This window comes from Stegastes partitus, unplaced genomic scaffold (genome assembly GCF_000690725.1).
Source record: "Stegastes partitus isolate 25-593 unplaced genomic scaffold, Stegastes_partitus-1.0.2 Scaffold765, whole genome shotgun sequence".
Lineage (NCBI taxonomy): Eukaryota > Metazoa > Chordata > Actinopteri > Pomacentridae > Stegastes > Stegastes partitus.
The window spans coordinates 21,112-35,715 of record NW_007578496.1 but is presented as its reverse complement, the minus strand read 5'-3'; the positions used below and the strand labels follow the sequence as shown (position 1 = coordinate 35,715).

At 41.9% G+C, this 14,604-nt stretch overlaps 1 protein-coding gene across 2 annotated transcripts in view; it reads left to right on the top strand.

The window, feature by feature from the left end:
• The first annotated feature begins 2,859 nt into the window (after window positions 1-2,859).
• The window catches only part of emp2 (epithelial membrane protein 2), an 18,332-nt gene continuing 6,587 nt past the window's right edge, over window positions 2,860-14,604 (top strand). Inside the window, exons 1-2 of one of the 2 annotated variants that reach the window (XM_008291841.1) lie at window positions 2,860-3,015; window positions 11,344-11,411. The gene's annotated coding sequence lies outside the window, so the exon portion shown is untranslated. The remainder of the gene's footprint in view (window positions 3,016-11,343; window positions 11,412-14,604) is intronic. The other variant, XM_008291840.1, reaches the window with a different exon arrangement.

The window sequence follows — 14,604 nt, the reverse complement described above, 5'->3', positions numbered from 1 at the left end:
CTGGTCAAAAAGCTGTAGACCCACCTGCACTGGGAGGAGGTGAGTCCGAGGTCCTGCAGCTTAGTGACCAGTCTGGAGGGGATTATGGTGTTGAACGCTGAACTGAAGTCCACAAACAGCACATAATTTCCCTTCCTAGTGTCCAGGTGTGCCAGGGCTGTGTGTCGCAGGTGATTTATGGCGTCGTCTGTGGATCTGTATAGCCAGTGTGTAGGGGGTCCAGGGAGGCAGGTAGGGAGGAGGTGATGAAGTTTCTGACCAATCTTTCAAAACATTTCATCACCACAGAGGTACGGGCAATGGGCCGGTAGTCATTAAGACAGCTGGGCTTGGCTTTCTTGGGGACAGGAACAATCAGGAATAGTTTTTCATCATTTTGTGAATTATACCCATGAGTTAGATTAGAAAACTGAAGCCACTTTGACATCTGTCCCTTCAGTATGAAGCTGTATCCAGCAGCCAGTTAGCTTAGCTTAGCATGAAGACAGGACATGGGGGAAACAACTAGCAAATGGTTGTAGCGGTAAGCAACAAAACCGAAAAACAACAATAACTGTAGAAGCAAAATATAATTCAGTGAAAGAAAAGCAAGATGATCATGACTGTAGCACTATTTTAACTCATTATATTAAAGATTCTGCCTTTGAGCTCATGCTTTGTTTTCACTTTAGTTGATTTATGTTCCACTGATTTATTCCATTGAACTATTATGACCTAAATTTGATGCCATAACTCTTGGCGACTTCCAGGAGTCTTGCCATCGTCATGCTGATCGGCGGACTTTGTTAACTTTGGATGGAGCATGGTAAGCTGCTTCTCTGTTTCCAGACTTTATGCAAAGCTGAGCTTACCAGCATCTGACTTTTGTCTTAAATTTACTAAACAGACTTGAGGCTACAACCGTCTTCTCATCTCAGTTCCTGCAAGAGTGCAAATAATAATTATATTATTCAAAGTTCCAAACTGTTCCTTTCTGCCATATGTTAAATCAAAAGCACACAAATTTCACACCTTATGAAAAAAAGGTGTATATGTATGAAATACTGGAGATGAATGATGGGCCTGAAAGCATGAGGAAAGAAGTTTCAAGCACTTCTCTGAGCAAATATGCTCTTGTGCATATTTACTGCAGGAGCCGACATGAAGAGAGTGAGTGCAGCAGCTGGTGGTGCCTGTCAGCAGGAAGACGGAGGGAGGATTTTGATTGCAGAGCAGAGATATGAAAGCTTCAAAAAGGGAGAGAAAATCTCCCTTTTTTCTTTCCTGTCAGTTGCTGTTGCCTTTTCATGAGCGCTTTTTGAAAGTCATGGCATCGGAGGAGTGACTCGTTTTATATTCGTGGCAGCGAATGAAAGGTAGAACTTTTATTTACAATGACTTAGCCAAGAAAGAAGAGCTATGTATAGAAACTGAACTTCCGAATGCTGCCTGGACTGTTCCAGAAACACCAACTATATGAAAGGAATATTCAGGTGATGTAGAATACCATAAAAATACAAACAGAAATTCACCAAACACAGTAACTCCAGCACTTGGACATGAAACATGAATGAAAATACTTGAGACTTTGCTAAACTATATCAAATACTGTGCACTGTAGAAAAAGATTACATTAAAAAAACAAACAAAGAAAAAAAACAGTTTTTAACTTGACTTTTACAGATTTAAACTGTTTTGTTGAAGTAGGAATAACAAGTTGTAAAATCACAGAAATAAAGTATTAATTTACATATTAACTGTAAGAAAACAGGCCGAATATCCTGTAAAAGCACAGAAAAAAAAAATGACTTTACATGTTGACTGTGAAAAAGACAAACCAAAACTGTAAATAATGTCCACATCAAAAATCTATATTTTTGCAAAAGGTTGTTTGTTCTTTCACAACATATATATATATATATATATATATATATATAAATGCAGATATTTGGTGTATTTTGAAAGAAAAATTATGCATTTTAAGGATTGAAAAACAAAAAAATCCCAAATTTAATTCTTAAAAAAATTTGAAACTGATTTTTTTCATGTTTTTCTATATGATGGATAATATCTAATAACAATTGAATTAATTAGCATCTTGACTTAAAAACAAACAAACAAACAAACAAAAAACAGACCAAAGCTGCACACAATGTCCACATCAAAAATCCACATTTTACAAATAGTAATTTGTTCTTTTACAATGTGTAGCTGTGAATGACACTGTTTTACTGTGTTTAAATCAATGAGAAAATACTTATTTTACAGATACTTGCAATTATTGTGACTGTTTTTACAGTTGTTTTGTTGTTGTTGTTGTTGTTGTTGTTGTTGTTGTTTTACATTACAGTATTTCATTATTTTTTAACTTTGCTTTGTGGCACCCTGCTGCAAGATTTTCACTTTTTTTTCTTCTTTCTTTCTTTCCCCCCCCCCCTAAACAGTGGATTCACCAACAGAACAAATAGAGCATGATAGAGAACTCTGCACAAAACCTGCTCATCATAATTCCTCAATCATTTCCCAACCCCATCCCCTCCTCAGTATTCCTCCCATTCCTCATTCCTTCCTCTCCTTGACTTTTCATCCACTTTTATCTTTTTCATTTCCTCTGGTCTTCCTCTCAGTCTGACCCCTCCCTTTGTTTTCCTGAATCTCTTTCAGCCTGTCTGCCATGTGAGGAAACGCCAGCTTTCAAGCTTCCCCTCAGACATCAGAATGAATTTTTATTTTTTCATACACACTTTTCCCGCCGAGCCCTAACTTCTTGCCACACACTCATGCACGCACACACACACACACATCCCCATCTGAAACCACACCCATCTCCAGGTCTCGAGCTCCTCCCACACGCGCTCCCGACGCATTTCTAACTTTTTCCTTTTTTCCCTAGTGAGAGCTCCAGCTGCCGCTTTGCCACAGTTGGAGGCTGTTTTCATTGAAATATTTTCATGTTTTTGGGCCCCAAAAATCCATCTTTTTCACCTCCATATCTGGAACTCCCCTCAGATCTGTTCTCTTCTTGGTCCAAACTCCGTGAGTGAACTTTTTATTTCTTTATTCTTAGTTTGTATGCACGCTCCTCTTCTAGGGATTCGTGCGTAATTCAAACAAACGCACTGACTTGGTGCGTCTTTGATGTGGGTTTCAAAGTTTAACTTTCCCTATTTACTCTTCTAGGGGGGGAAAAAAAAAAAAAAGCTTAAAAGCCTACAATAAATTATGCTCTATTTGGATATTTCCTTTCTATCTCTTTCTGTGATTTTGTTAGATAATATTATCACAGCGTTGGCTTGGTGTTTTCCCTTTTGGGTATTTTTACGCAGATCATAACGCAGGATTTCAAGTTCAGAGTTCCAGGTTGGAAATGAAAGGGGCGTTGTCATCCACCAGTGTGTGTGTGTGAGTGAAATGTATTTGTCTGTCTGAGTGCACTGAATGAATGTTTTGTGCGTTGTGAAGGAAGATAGACAGTTTATTTTATCAGTGGATGAAGGAAATGTGTGCCGTGCATGTTTACTTTAAAACCTGAAAAGTTAAGGTAGTTTTTTCACAAATGGCAACTTTTAATTTGGACAAACTGACTTTTGTAGTTTGCATTGGCCTGATTTTTGTTAATTAAAAAAAACAAAAAAAAACTTTATTGTGTTTTACTGCTGCTGGGTCATTTTCCTGTTTCCTGATTTTATGTGTATTTTTAGATTGAGTGTAAAAGTGTGTAGAAGAGAAAGGTCATGAACATAGATGATATTTTTCAGTCAGGTCCCTTGTATTTTAGTTTTAATGAATCCACAATTGCAGTCTCCCCTCATGGGGAGGCGCCCTCTTGCCTTAACAGTATCTGATTTGCTATGCTGAGAGGACATTTCTCAAATTGAGGCACAGAGGTGGACATTCCTGGAGTCTGCTCAGGAAAGATTTAATATCATGTAAAATGACAAGCTTTGGGTCATGAAACAAACTTGTGGAAACTATTTTTGCATTCCTGTGCTGATGGCCTGCAGTTTCCTATAAATACATAGAAAAATGCTGATCAGGCTGAAAAACTAAGAAAAGAAAGGGGATTATGAAAGCTGGAGTTGGACCCCTTTTAAGTTGCAACACGCTCCAGGAAATTGCTGAAAATGTTTTCCACTCCAGCACGGATGCTGCGTGTTGTCTTTGTGACGCCGGTGATCCAAGAAATCTAATGTAAACTGAAGGTGAAAAAAACTCTGACTTCCAAAAGTTAAAGGTCGGTAAATCCTAACTATCCAACACTTAGAGAGAACACGTGAAGAAATGTGTCAAACAATGGCTGAACTGCTGAAGTTGAATGTAGCTGCTTTTGATGGACACTGCTGCTCTGTTTTATTCCCACCTCTATAGGATGCAGGAGGAGTGTTTTGGTGGTTAATGTCTTGTAACTGAAGTTTGAGCCAAAAAATCTGTCCATCTGAGGTCATTTCATGATGCAATTTGGAGCAGAAGTGTTAATTTGAAAGTATTTCCCATCATACCGAACACAGCAAGAGGCGAGAGGTGTGTGATATTCGATCTGAGAGGGGGATTAGACAGCAGGGTCACTTTAAGGGCTGCTGACAGATGAAAACTATCAGGGAACAAGTGTGAAGTGAGCGAGAGGAAGAGAGAAAAACAGGACAATGGGGGAGGATGATGATGACAAATGGATGAGGATGGAGTACGTGGAGTGGCGGTCTCCTTTTCACCTCTCCATCAGGTGCTGGCAGACCTTCTCTCTGCCATGTGGAAGTCATTACTCAGCACTGTCACATTAGGAATGTGTGCGAAAACACACACACACACACACACTCCTAAAACCCATGTCAGTGTCCAACATGAAAGAATTCCAGCAGGTCTTTAAACCCAGCAGGGAAGCATTTGTGTGTGTTTGCGTGCATTCAATTGTGTTTTTCAGGTTGTTCTTGCAAAAAATGTAGGCTTCATTGTGCAGAATAAGGTCTGTGTTGCTCTCACCTGATGCTCCTATAGAGCTAAAATATTCATCTTAAAGCCTCAAGGCAGCCAGTGTTTTATTTTATGGACAATGCAGATGCACTCAGATTGATGAATTATTAGGCTTGTGTTAAAAGTAGTAGCCATCTTCAGAAATCACTGTAAAAAGTTGAGTGTTTTATTGATTTGGGATGTAAATGCAAATCACCTGAGTCACCAGATACAATAAAGGCAATTTGATGAAGTTCAGACAGAAGACTACAAGAATGAATCATGTTCTGTTCTATTATTTGGAGTCTAGACGCTAAGAAATTTGAGCTGTGGCATTTTAGCTGTTCTTAAAATGCCACAGTAGCATCATAATATTAGCAATGAGTTGTGCATCCAAGTCTTAAAGGCGCGAACGCAAAAGGATGAGCGAGGTTTGACTATGTAGAGCTGACAAGCTGAGACCATGATATATCATAAAAAGGCCACCGTATGGAGGAGGAATCCTTGGTAACTTGCTGTAGCTCCGTTTAAAGGCTGGAGCCCCTGAAAGATGCAGACAGACTGAGCCTCCTCTCCACAGGAGACATTCCAGTCTCACAGTTGCCGACGGCGTTCTCCAAATCCGTTTAAAATCTGTGTTTCTTGGCTGCGTTCGACAGAGTCTTTGACATGTGACGTTCATGTCGATCTGCTGCCATGTACAGTACTGGGTCAAGAAGTGTGGCTGACCTCAGGCCAAACTGCACCACGTTTGTCCGGCTAGTTGTTTGAAACTTCTCTTTGCGTCTTTTATCCATTTTTTTGGTGCTTCATAAGGCTGCAATCTTGCTTCAGAGTGTGCAGGAAGCCACCTCGTCCTGTAAATCAATAATAAACAAGTGTAAAGGATTGTATTTGTCACGCTGGGTTATCTGGTTCATTTTGTGATTCTGTCCTCACTCCACAGACTCTTAGGTTCCTGCTCAGAGATCATAAAACCAAACTCTGTGTGTTGGTTTTTGTGTGTCTACAGTTTTTTGTGAGCTCATCCTAAACAAATCTTTGTTTGGTCGCTGGCTTCCGTCCAGGGAAGATGGGCCTTTTGTGTTTTCTCTAAAAATAAGACCTAGCTTGGTGGTTGTTATTGTGTACACACACGCAAAAGCAGACACACACGTGCACACATTGTTGTGTTGCCTTTTTCACATATGAACGCAAATCCTTAGGCAGTGCCGAGAGGGGAAACAACAAGCAAAAATGATCCCCATGGTTCATTCTTGACCATTGAATTTGAAAAGTTTTTCTGGAGTTTTCAACTGTAGCACTCTGTCTTTATCGAGGTGTATTTTAATATATCAACACATGACGCAGCAAAAAGCTCTCCTGCAAAACAAATTCTCTTAAAAGGAGGCAGATTGAACACTCGAGCTGCAAAATTGCAGCCTTTTCTTCTTGTCCCGCCATAGAACAGTTTGCTGTCACCACTAATTTCCCCCATTTGTGCTGAAATCCAGTAAAGCGCTCAGCTGCTGAAAAAGTGTTAATTTTGTTGGATTTTTCTAAAATCCATGAACTCTTTTGACCCTCTTGAACAAGAGTGAACAAGAATATGTTCAGCAAAGTCAAATGAAGCAGTCAAGTCTGAGCATCCCTGTGGTGGTGAATCCGAACAAGTATTCCAGGGCGAAGGTGGGTGAGAGGCCAGAGGGCTCCGCTGTAATGATTTTTCTCTTTCTCAATCAGATTTTCCATGGCCAAAGACAGACAGAGAGAGAGAGAGAGACAGACAGAGAAGTGCAGAGAAAGAGAGAGTGGGACAGTGAGAGAGACGGGGGAGTGAGATTCGGAGGCCTAGTTAAGTCTGTGGCTTTGTGTTTTATGAAAAGAGTTAAAAAAAGGACATTAAAAGTCAGCATTTTCCACCAGGCAAGGGAATCAGTCGACACACACACACTTGCACACACACACACACACACACACACACACACACACACTGAGTCCCCCGGTGTCCTATTATAAGGCTGAGTGGAGAGGAGGAATGGCTGCATGTGCGCCTGTTTGTCAGCGAGCGTAGATGTGTCAGGGAAGGTGGCTGCAGTTATCAGTCTTCTTTGGGCTCGCTTCCACTCCGCCAGAGTCTCCAAAAGTTTAAAAACACGTCGGGCGATGTGCTTGCAGCGAAGGGACTTGTGTTACAAACACTGCACTTTTTGGTGTCCGTCCTTTTTCCAACCAAAGTAGAATCTTTCCATGGGCATTTTTTAACGTGCCGAGTGGATTTCATCAGCCGAAAGCCCTCCTGAAACCAGATATAAACCTGCTTTGAATGGCTCCTAAAAACATTAGACTCCGAGAGAAGCTTCTGTCGATGACCTTCCTCTGCAGACAACTTCTTCTTGAAGCTGACAAACATGCTAATATGACAAATTTGGATGATGAATGCCGTTAATCGCCTGCTGATTGACGCGCCACAGCTGAGGGAAATCCTCCTTTACGACTGATAAGGCGTGAAGATCCGTGAAACATCAATGTTGTGCATACCAGAGTAGCAGGACTAATGTGCACAGCATGCATGTGGATGTACTCTGTGTGTGTGTGTGTGTGTGTGTGTGTGCAGCTGTTGGTGTCAGAGGTGACTATCGGAGCTTTCAAAGTTTACTATCGGCGTTGAGTGAAACTTCTTCCAGGCAGCAGCTTTCCCAGGGTTTCCCGGGAATACAAAGCTCCACATTTAGGCTAACGTGTTTAATGATTACTGTTACGAATATTTTTTTCTTTCAGCAAAGTTGTTCTCCACCAAATTGCTCACATTACTCATCTCTAAAGGAATGTTATTACATTATGTTTGCTCAATAAATCAGAAGTTGTCGTCCAGCTGCTAAATTAAATCAGATTAGCTGCTGTTTGTAGCATTTCAAAGCAAGAGATGACAGTTTGTGATACAGTCTTTGCTTAATTGCATTTTAATATAATAATTAGAGGCTGGGGAGGCAATATTCTGACAATGCAAGCACACATAAAGGGACATGTACACATATCATTTACATGAGCAGCGCCTTGTCATCAGCAGGCTGTTATGTCTACATGCTTTAAAGTAACCTAAACCGTCTGAACTGTGTTTGCGAGTCCCTCATTTTTTTTTTGTCTGTGTTACTTGGGAGACTATATTTTTGTGGTTTTTGCTTACTTGTGTGTGTACATCAAAGTGTGTGTGTGTGTGTGTGTGTGTGTTTACGCTCTTGTTTTTGTTTTTCTCTCTTCCCTCCATTTCCGTCCAATGGGCATCCCCTCCTTCTCTCCTCCTTCCTCCCTCCCTCCCTCCCTCCCTCGCTCCTCCTCCTCCTCCATCGCCTTCACTGAGATGAAAAAGCAGCTGCAACCAGAAAAAGATCCAGGTGTGTGTGTTTGAATGTGTGCGTACATGTCCAGGAGATTTTCTGCTCCTCTGAAGAATGCTCCTGCAGGTCAGATTAGACTCAGTTGCAGAACAGAAGTGGATGTGGTGACTTAAGTTGTTGGGTCTTCCTGTTTTCCCAACTTCTTCTTCTTTTTCTTTTTTTTACAGCATTATAAGGGCAATAAGGTCAACGTGTGATTCATGGATTCTAAAATGCTATAAATGATTTTCTGGCACTATAGTGAGCTCTAGAGCTCCACTTATATGCTGCTGTCAGTCCTAAAAATAAGTTGCCGTCTCACATTTCCACCCAGTGTGACCTGTCACTCGCACGGTACTATATGCATCCTTTAAAAAAAAAAAAAAATGGTGTTAGGTACGTAATGCATGTTGTAAAATGTAGTGGCTCCGTAGGCTTCGTATGTGATATGTGAATATAATGTAGCGCTAGTAACGATTTTGATTGCTTTTTATGGAGGCTTCATAGAAAATCTTACAGTATATTTAATACGGTGGTTTAGTCAGCTGCTCTCACTCACTTAAAAAAACACAACTATTTAACAATTTACTATGATTCTACATGTTAACGATATCAAATCAAAAATCAAATCAAGTTTATTGTCATTTTGCTGTACATGCACATTACTACAGGCAAGATGAGAGAGTGTTTCTTCAGGATTATTCAACCAGCAAGTTTTGAAGAATGAACGTCTGGGATAAGACACTAAACGTTCGCTGTCGCTGCCTCCTGAAGGGGCCGCTGTGTCCATTCGTTGAACATGGCGAACCTCTTCAGGTCCTGGTAGGTCTTCAGAGACACAAAGACACACATGATGGTGTGACGATGGTGAAGCTGCAGGTGCTGCCCAGAGCTGTCTGTCTGTCTGTCTGCCCGGAATAATGTCGTCCCCTCCAGCTGTATGTTCGTCTGGGATGCTGTCATGGAGCCATGTTTCTGTTAAAGCAGACACACAGCAGTCCCTCCACTCTCTGTGGGTTTCTCTCAGCAAACGTAGCTCGTCCAGCTTGTTGTGGAGGGAGCAGACATTGGAGAGTAGGAGGACGGTCCTGCTGGTCTGGAGCGGTTAGCCTTTAGCCTGCAATGGATCCCAGCTCTCTTCCTCCTCCTTTGTTTATGTTCGTACCATTTGCGCTTCCTTCTCTCTCGAGCAACGGCCGGCGTAGTCTCCGATCGGACTCCATGTTGGTGTAGTTTGTCCACATCACACCCGATCACCGCAATTCCAGCGCTGTTCACTGTCCTGACGCCCAGCAAAGTCTCCCGGCCGCAAGTTTTGTGGAACAAATGTTTAGGATAAACAAGACACGTGCGTCCATATACAACAGATTAAAAGGGCAAATAATGTCCCAATTAAAAATATACATTTCTACAAGTGGTAATTTATTCCTTTAGAACATTTGGTCATGAAGGTACACTTTTATTGCTGTATTGACATCAGCTAAAAATATAATTATTTTACCAATTTTCACTGTTATTTTTTAAAAAAAAGTATCCTAAGGACTGAAAATAGTGAACAGAATTCTATGTTTTATGAAATTACATGTGATATCTACTAAAATTCACAGAAAAAAAGATATTCATTTACATGTTGACTATAAAAACAAACAAATAAAAAACTAATTTAAAAAAAGGCCAAAACTGTAAAAATTCTAAATCTCTCTCTCTCTCTCTCTAAACTAAACATATCATTCTTTTAGAGATATCAGCCTCTTTTCCCCACAATTTCTGCAGCTTTTGAATGCTACAATATTTAAAGATTTTTAACCATTTTTTTCTGGCACACTCGCTGCCAGATTTTCACTGTTCTTATATGAATTTTAATTTTAGTTTCATTTTGAATTAAATTGTATTTTTTACCGTGTGCCACATGCTGTGTTAACAGGTTTTGTATATAACGCGATGGCTCATGATAATCGTACTAAACTACTATATGTAAACCAGTTATTATGTTGTTTAAAAAAGCTGGTCGTGCTGCAAGTATGGTCAGTTTCACTTCATATTCTTTTTTATTTTCTTTCACAAGTTAAAACTGGTAGGCCTTCTTCAGTCAAAATCCTTTGACTTTAGTATCTCATGCTGTTTGCATTCTCCTTTAAAACCTAAAACCTTTGCTTATACCCTACTGTTGTTGTTTCCTCACTTCCTTTTTGCTATATACCCCCTTGTTGCCCCCTTCCCCCACCTCAGACAGGGAGTACCAGTCCTCTGGCAGATACATCCCACAGTCACAAGCTCACGCACAAAAAACGGTGGCCTGCTTCCTGTTGGCAGGGAGTGGCTGTTTTTACTGTGACTCCACTTTGGCGGCGAAGGCTAATTCCTCTGCCGTCTGGCGGCGTGTTTTTGTGTGTGTGTGTGTGTGTGTGTGTGTGTGCGTGCACTCACATGTGCATTTAAATATGTTTGTGTCTCTGCCTCCTCAGCTTCTGAGGTGTCGGTGGGAAGCGGTTCCAGAAATCCGACTGCACATGTGTGTACGTGTAGTTTTATGTGTGCTGTCCTCACGGGGGGGATGTGCAGCACTGTACACAGACAGCAGACTGTAATCATAGTGCTTTCAGAGATGCAGTCTTCCCTCTGCAGTCACATCACATTGTAAAACAGCCACTAAAACTTTGCTGTAAAATGGTTTTGGGCTGGAAAGATGAATTGTAAATTTTAGAATCTTGTCTCAAGAGTAACTGAATGATGCTGACAAAGCATTTTACATGCTCAGCAAAACGCTGTCATGGATTAACCTTCTGAATCCTAAACAGGTTTTACTCATTTTCTGCTCCGTTTACAATTTTACTCACTGTTGGTTCATATTTCTCTGCAATATAACGACCTACACCTGTATGGAAAATGAGAAACCGCAGCGAGAAGTCACTTAAAAGTGTCTCCTTTGCAGTTTAACAAAGATATGATGCCATAAAGCATGAAAAAATAGGAAAATGTACAATAGAGACCTCCATATTTTATAGATATTTAGCTGTTTGCACTTTTACAGCCTCTGCTTTGTGTATGTGTGTGTCTGCAGAAAATTTTAAATCTAAACACCTCTCCCAGGCCTGCCTTCAGGAGGAGTCCCTGTTTTCCTTCACCCAGGTAAGGTGGTTGCTTTCCTCTTTTTTTTGATTTCATTGAGGTATTTTTGAATCACTCTTTGTCTGGTCCTTCCCCTGGAACCAATTTGCCTTGGGAGAGTACCGCAGAGTTTGCTTTGATATCTGCGAGGGTTGTGGAGTGTCTGGTGGACGTGGCACGATGCCCAGCTTTTTTTGCACAACGTCCTTAGACTTCACCAGGGACATATATGGGACTTCTCTCTGGGAAGAACTTTGAGGAACATCAGTGGTTCTCTCATGCTTTTCCTTTGAGAGTGCCGGCAAGTGTACACACTCTGATGATCGCTGAGACGGCAAATCAGGGGTCGCCATCTGTCGAGACCCTTGAGTAACATCAGTGGTTTTCTGATGCTGATACCTGTCAGGTAGTAGTAGCACCTGTAGCAGAGTTAGCCTTTGCCGCCGCAAGAGTGGTGACAACTTTTGCTGGACTGCATCAGGGGTCACCGTCTGTCGAGAACATGGTTCTCTCATGTTTTTCCTCGGGAGTGCCGGCAAACGCACATGCCCTGACAATCGCTGAGACGGCAAATCAGGGGTCACCGTCTGTTGAGACCTTTGAGCAACATCAGTGGTTTTCTGATGCTGATACCTGTCAGGTAGTGGTGGCACCTGTAGCGGAGTTAGCTTTACCCTCCGGAAGAATGATTCCACCTTTTGCTGGACTTTATCAGGGGTCACCACCGTTTTAAGCTGTTCACGGGTACGCTGGCCTTTAAAGGCCAGTGATAGCCCTTCTGATTTCTTATAGGCGTCTTCCATATCAGCAAATAGTAATGCTGTTGATAAAAATTAGTCAAATGGAGCATCAGGTGATTCCTCTGTTTTGTTTTTGTGCCGCAGTTTTGTGTCAAAGTGGGAGTTGAGTTTGGGTTTCATGTTTTCATCCCATTCATCTTTCCCATAAATGCCTATAAAATCCCCTTTTGCTGTCCAGTGTTTGATGTAGCAGTCCAGCCCCCCAGTGCTTATTGCATCACCAGTGGGGACATATAACACACTGACCACCTCAGTCGGATGAGCCTGCCAGGAGTTCAGCAGTGGAGGTCGACACAGACGCAGTGACGATTTCCACCGGTTGACATTTTGATTTGAACGGTTTGCCTTTGCTCTGAAGCCAAAATGCTGAATGTCCCACAGACACACTCTTCCGTCACTATGGCCAGTCAGCAGAATGCTTTCGTCAGTGTTTGTTGACATGCAGGTAATATATGTGCTGTCATCTTCCACTGCCTTAAATTTTGCAATCAGCCCACCTCTCGGGTTAACTGACCAGGCAGAGATGTAGCCGTTTGCTGAGATGAACAATGTGGCCGTGTCCATAGTGGACTGCCTCTTCTTCAGACACAGAGTACAAATCCTGACCTCTGTACTCATCAGTGTTTCCTTGGTTGGAGAAATTTTTTTAGGAGGCTGGTCAGTTATCTTCCCTTGATCTCTTTTTGTTGCCATTGAAATCGAGGGGCACGTAGCATTTTTCATAAAATACATCACCTCGGCTGTGTCTGCGCTCCAGACGACAAAATTTTCGTCACTGGATATGGTAATCAGAAAAAATGCATCCAACTCCATAGATGAAATATCCTTCAGCAGGTCATGCTCCAAGAATCGGTCACCATTTCCATCAGTGTCAAGGTCAAAGATGACGTTGGAATCCTTTGCAGAAACAAACACTCTTGTCTTATAGCAAACAACAGCCGTCACCTCGTTTGGCACGGAGATGGGATGAGTGTCCAGCTTTTTCCCATTGTTGAAATTCCAGAATGAAATTTTCCCAGTCGAAGAAACAGCTATCAGTTTCCGCTGGGTTGGATCCAATGAAATCGTGGTGCGCCCCACGCAATTTTCTTGATTGAACCGCATGACGGCAATTCCAGTTAAAACCTCCCACACTGACACTACACCAGCCTGGCAAACAGAAATAATCTGCTGGAAAATGGGGTGATAGAGCACAGTGCATAGAGAGGTTGTCACGAAGAAATGGTTGAAGATATGAAAAAAGTAGAAACGCTTTGAAACAGAGGAAGGGTGCAGAGGAAGGGTGCATTAACATTTTAAAGTTGAAATGGAGTCTCTAAGTATGCCTGAGCAGTGGAGGTTTGAAAAGTAGTGTAATTTTGTGTGTTTTTTCATCTGTCCCATTCATCTTCAATGGGAGATTTTTTGCGACATTTTGGCGAATTGTGTTGCGACAAATGCGTTTTTCGTAAATCTGTATGTAAGCACACTATTCCCGATCGAGCCGCACGTTTTGATGTATAATTTGTGTGGGTGCTCTCAAATCTGTGGAGTAGGCCATGGAAATTTTGTACGGAAGACCTGAAATCATCAATTTTTGATTTTCCTAGAGTGAAAATGAGCGCTCAATCATTTGAGAAGTAATGTGTAAATTTGTGGTCCTTGAGGCCCTACTTGTACTCTGTACAGGCCCGTGGCACTAAAAACACGCAGGATAACAATAGTGGCCTCGTGCTCAGCCTGTGGCACTAATAATAGTAGTGTGATCTCACAGCCAGAAGGTCCCAAGTTTGAATCTGGGCCTGGGGTGTTCTGTCTGGAGTTTGCATGTTCTCCCTGTAGCTGCATGGGTTCTCACGGGGTTCTCCAGCTTCCTCCCACAGTCTAAAGACATGCTGAGCTTAACTGATTCTAAATTGTCTGTAGGTGTGAATGTGAGTGTGCTAAGTTGTCTGTCTCTTTGTGTAGTCCTGCAATAGACTGGTGACCTGTCCAGGATCAACCCTGTCTTTTCCTTATGCACACACCCCACGCTCAAATGCATAACACATACAAACACACTGGCATTCTTTTGCCACATACACTGCGCTTTAGTTTAGGGTCTGTACCTTATGTAATGTCCTTGTGTTGTTACACAGCCCAGAGAACAGTCACTTTGCATTCCACTGCACATACTGTGTAATAATGTGACATAAACACTTTTTGAATCTTGAAATCTTGAGATCATCTGGGATAGACTCCAGCCCACCTGCAACCCTGCAGGGGATAAAGCACTGTATAGAAAATGGGTGGATGGGATATAATATGGGGCTGCAAGGTGGAACAGTTGGTAGCACTGCTGCCTCACAGCAAGAAGGTCGCCGGTTCGCGTCCCAGTGGGGGCACCTGGATCTTTATGCGTGAAGTTTGCATGTTCTCCCCGTGCAGCGTGGGTT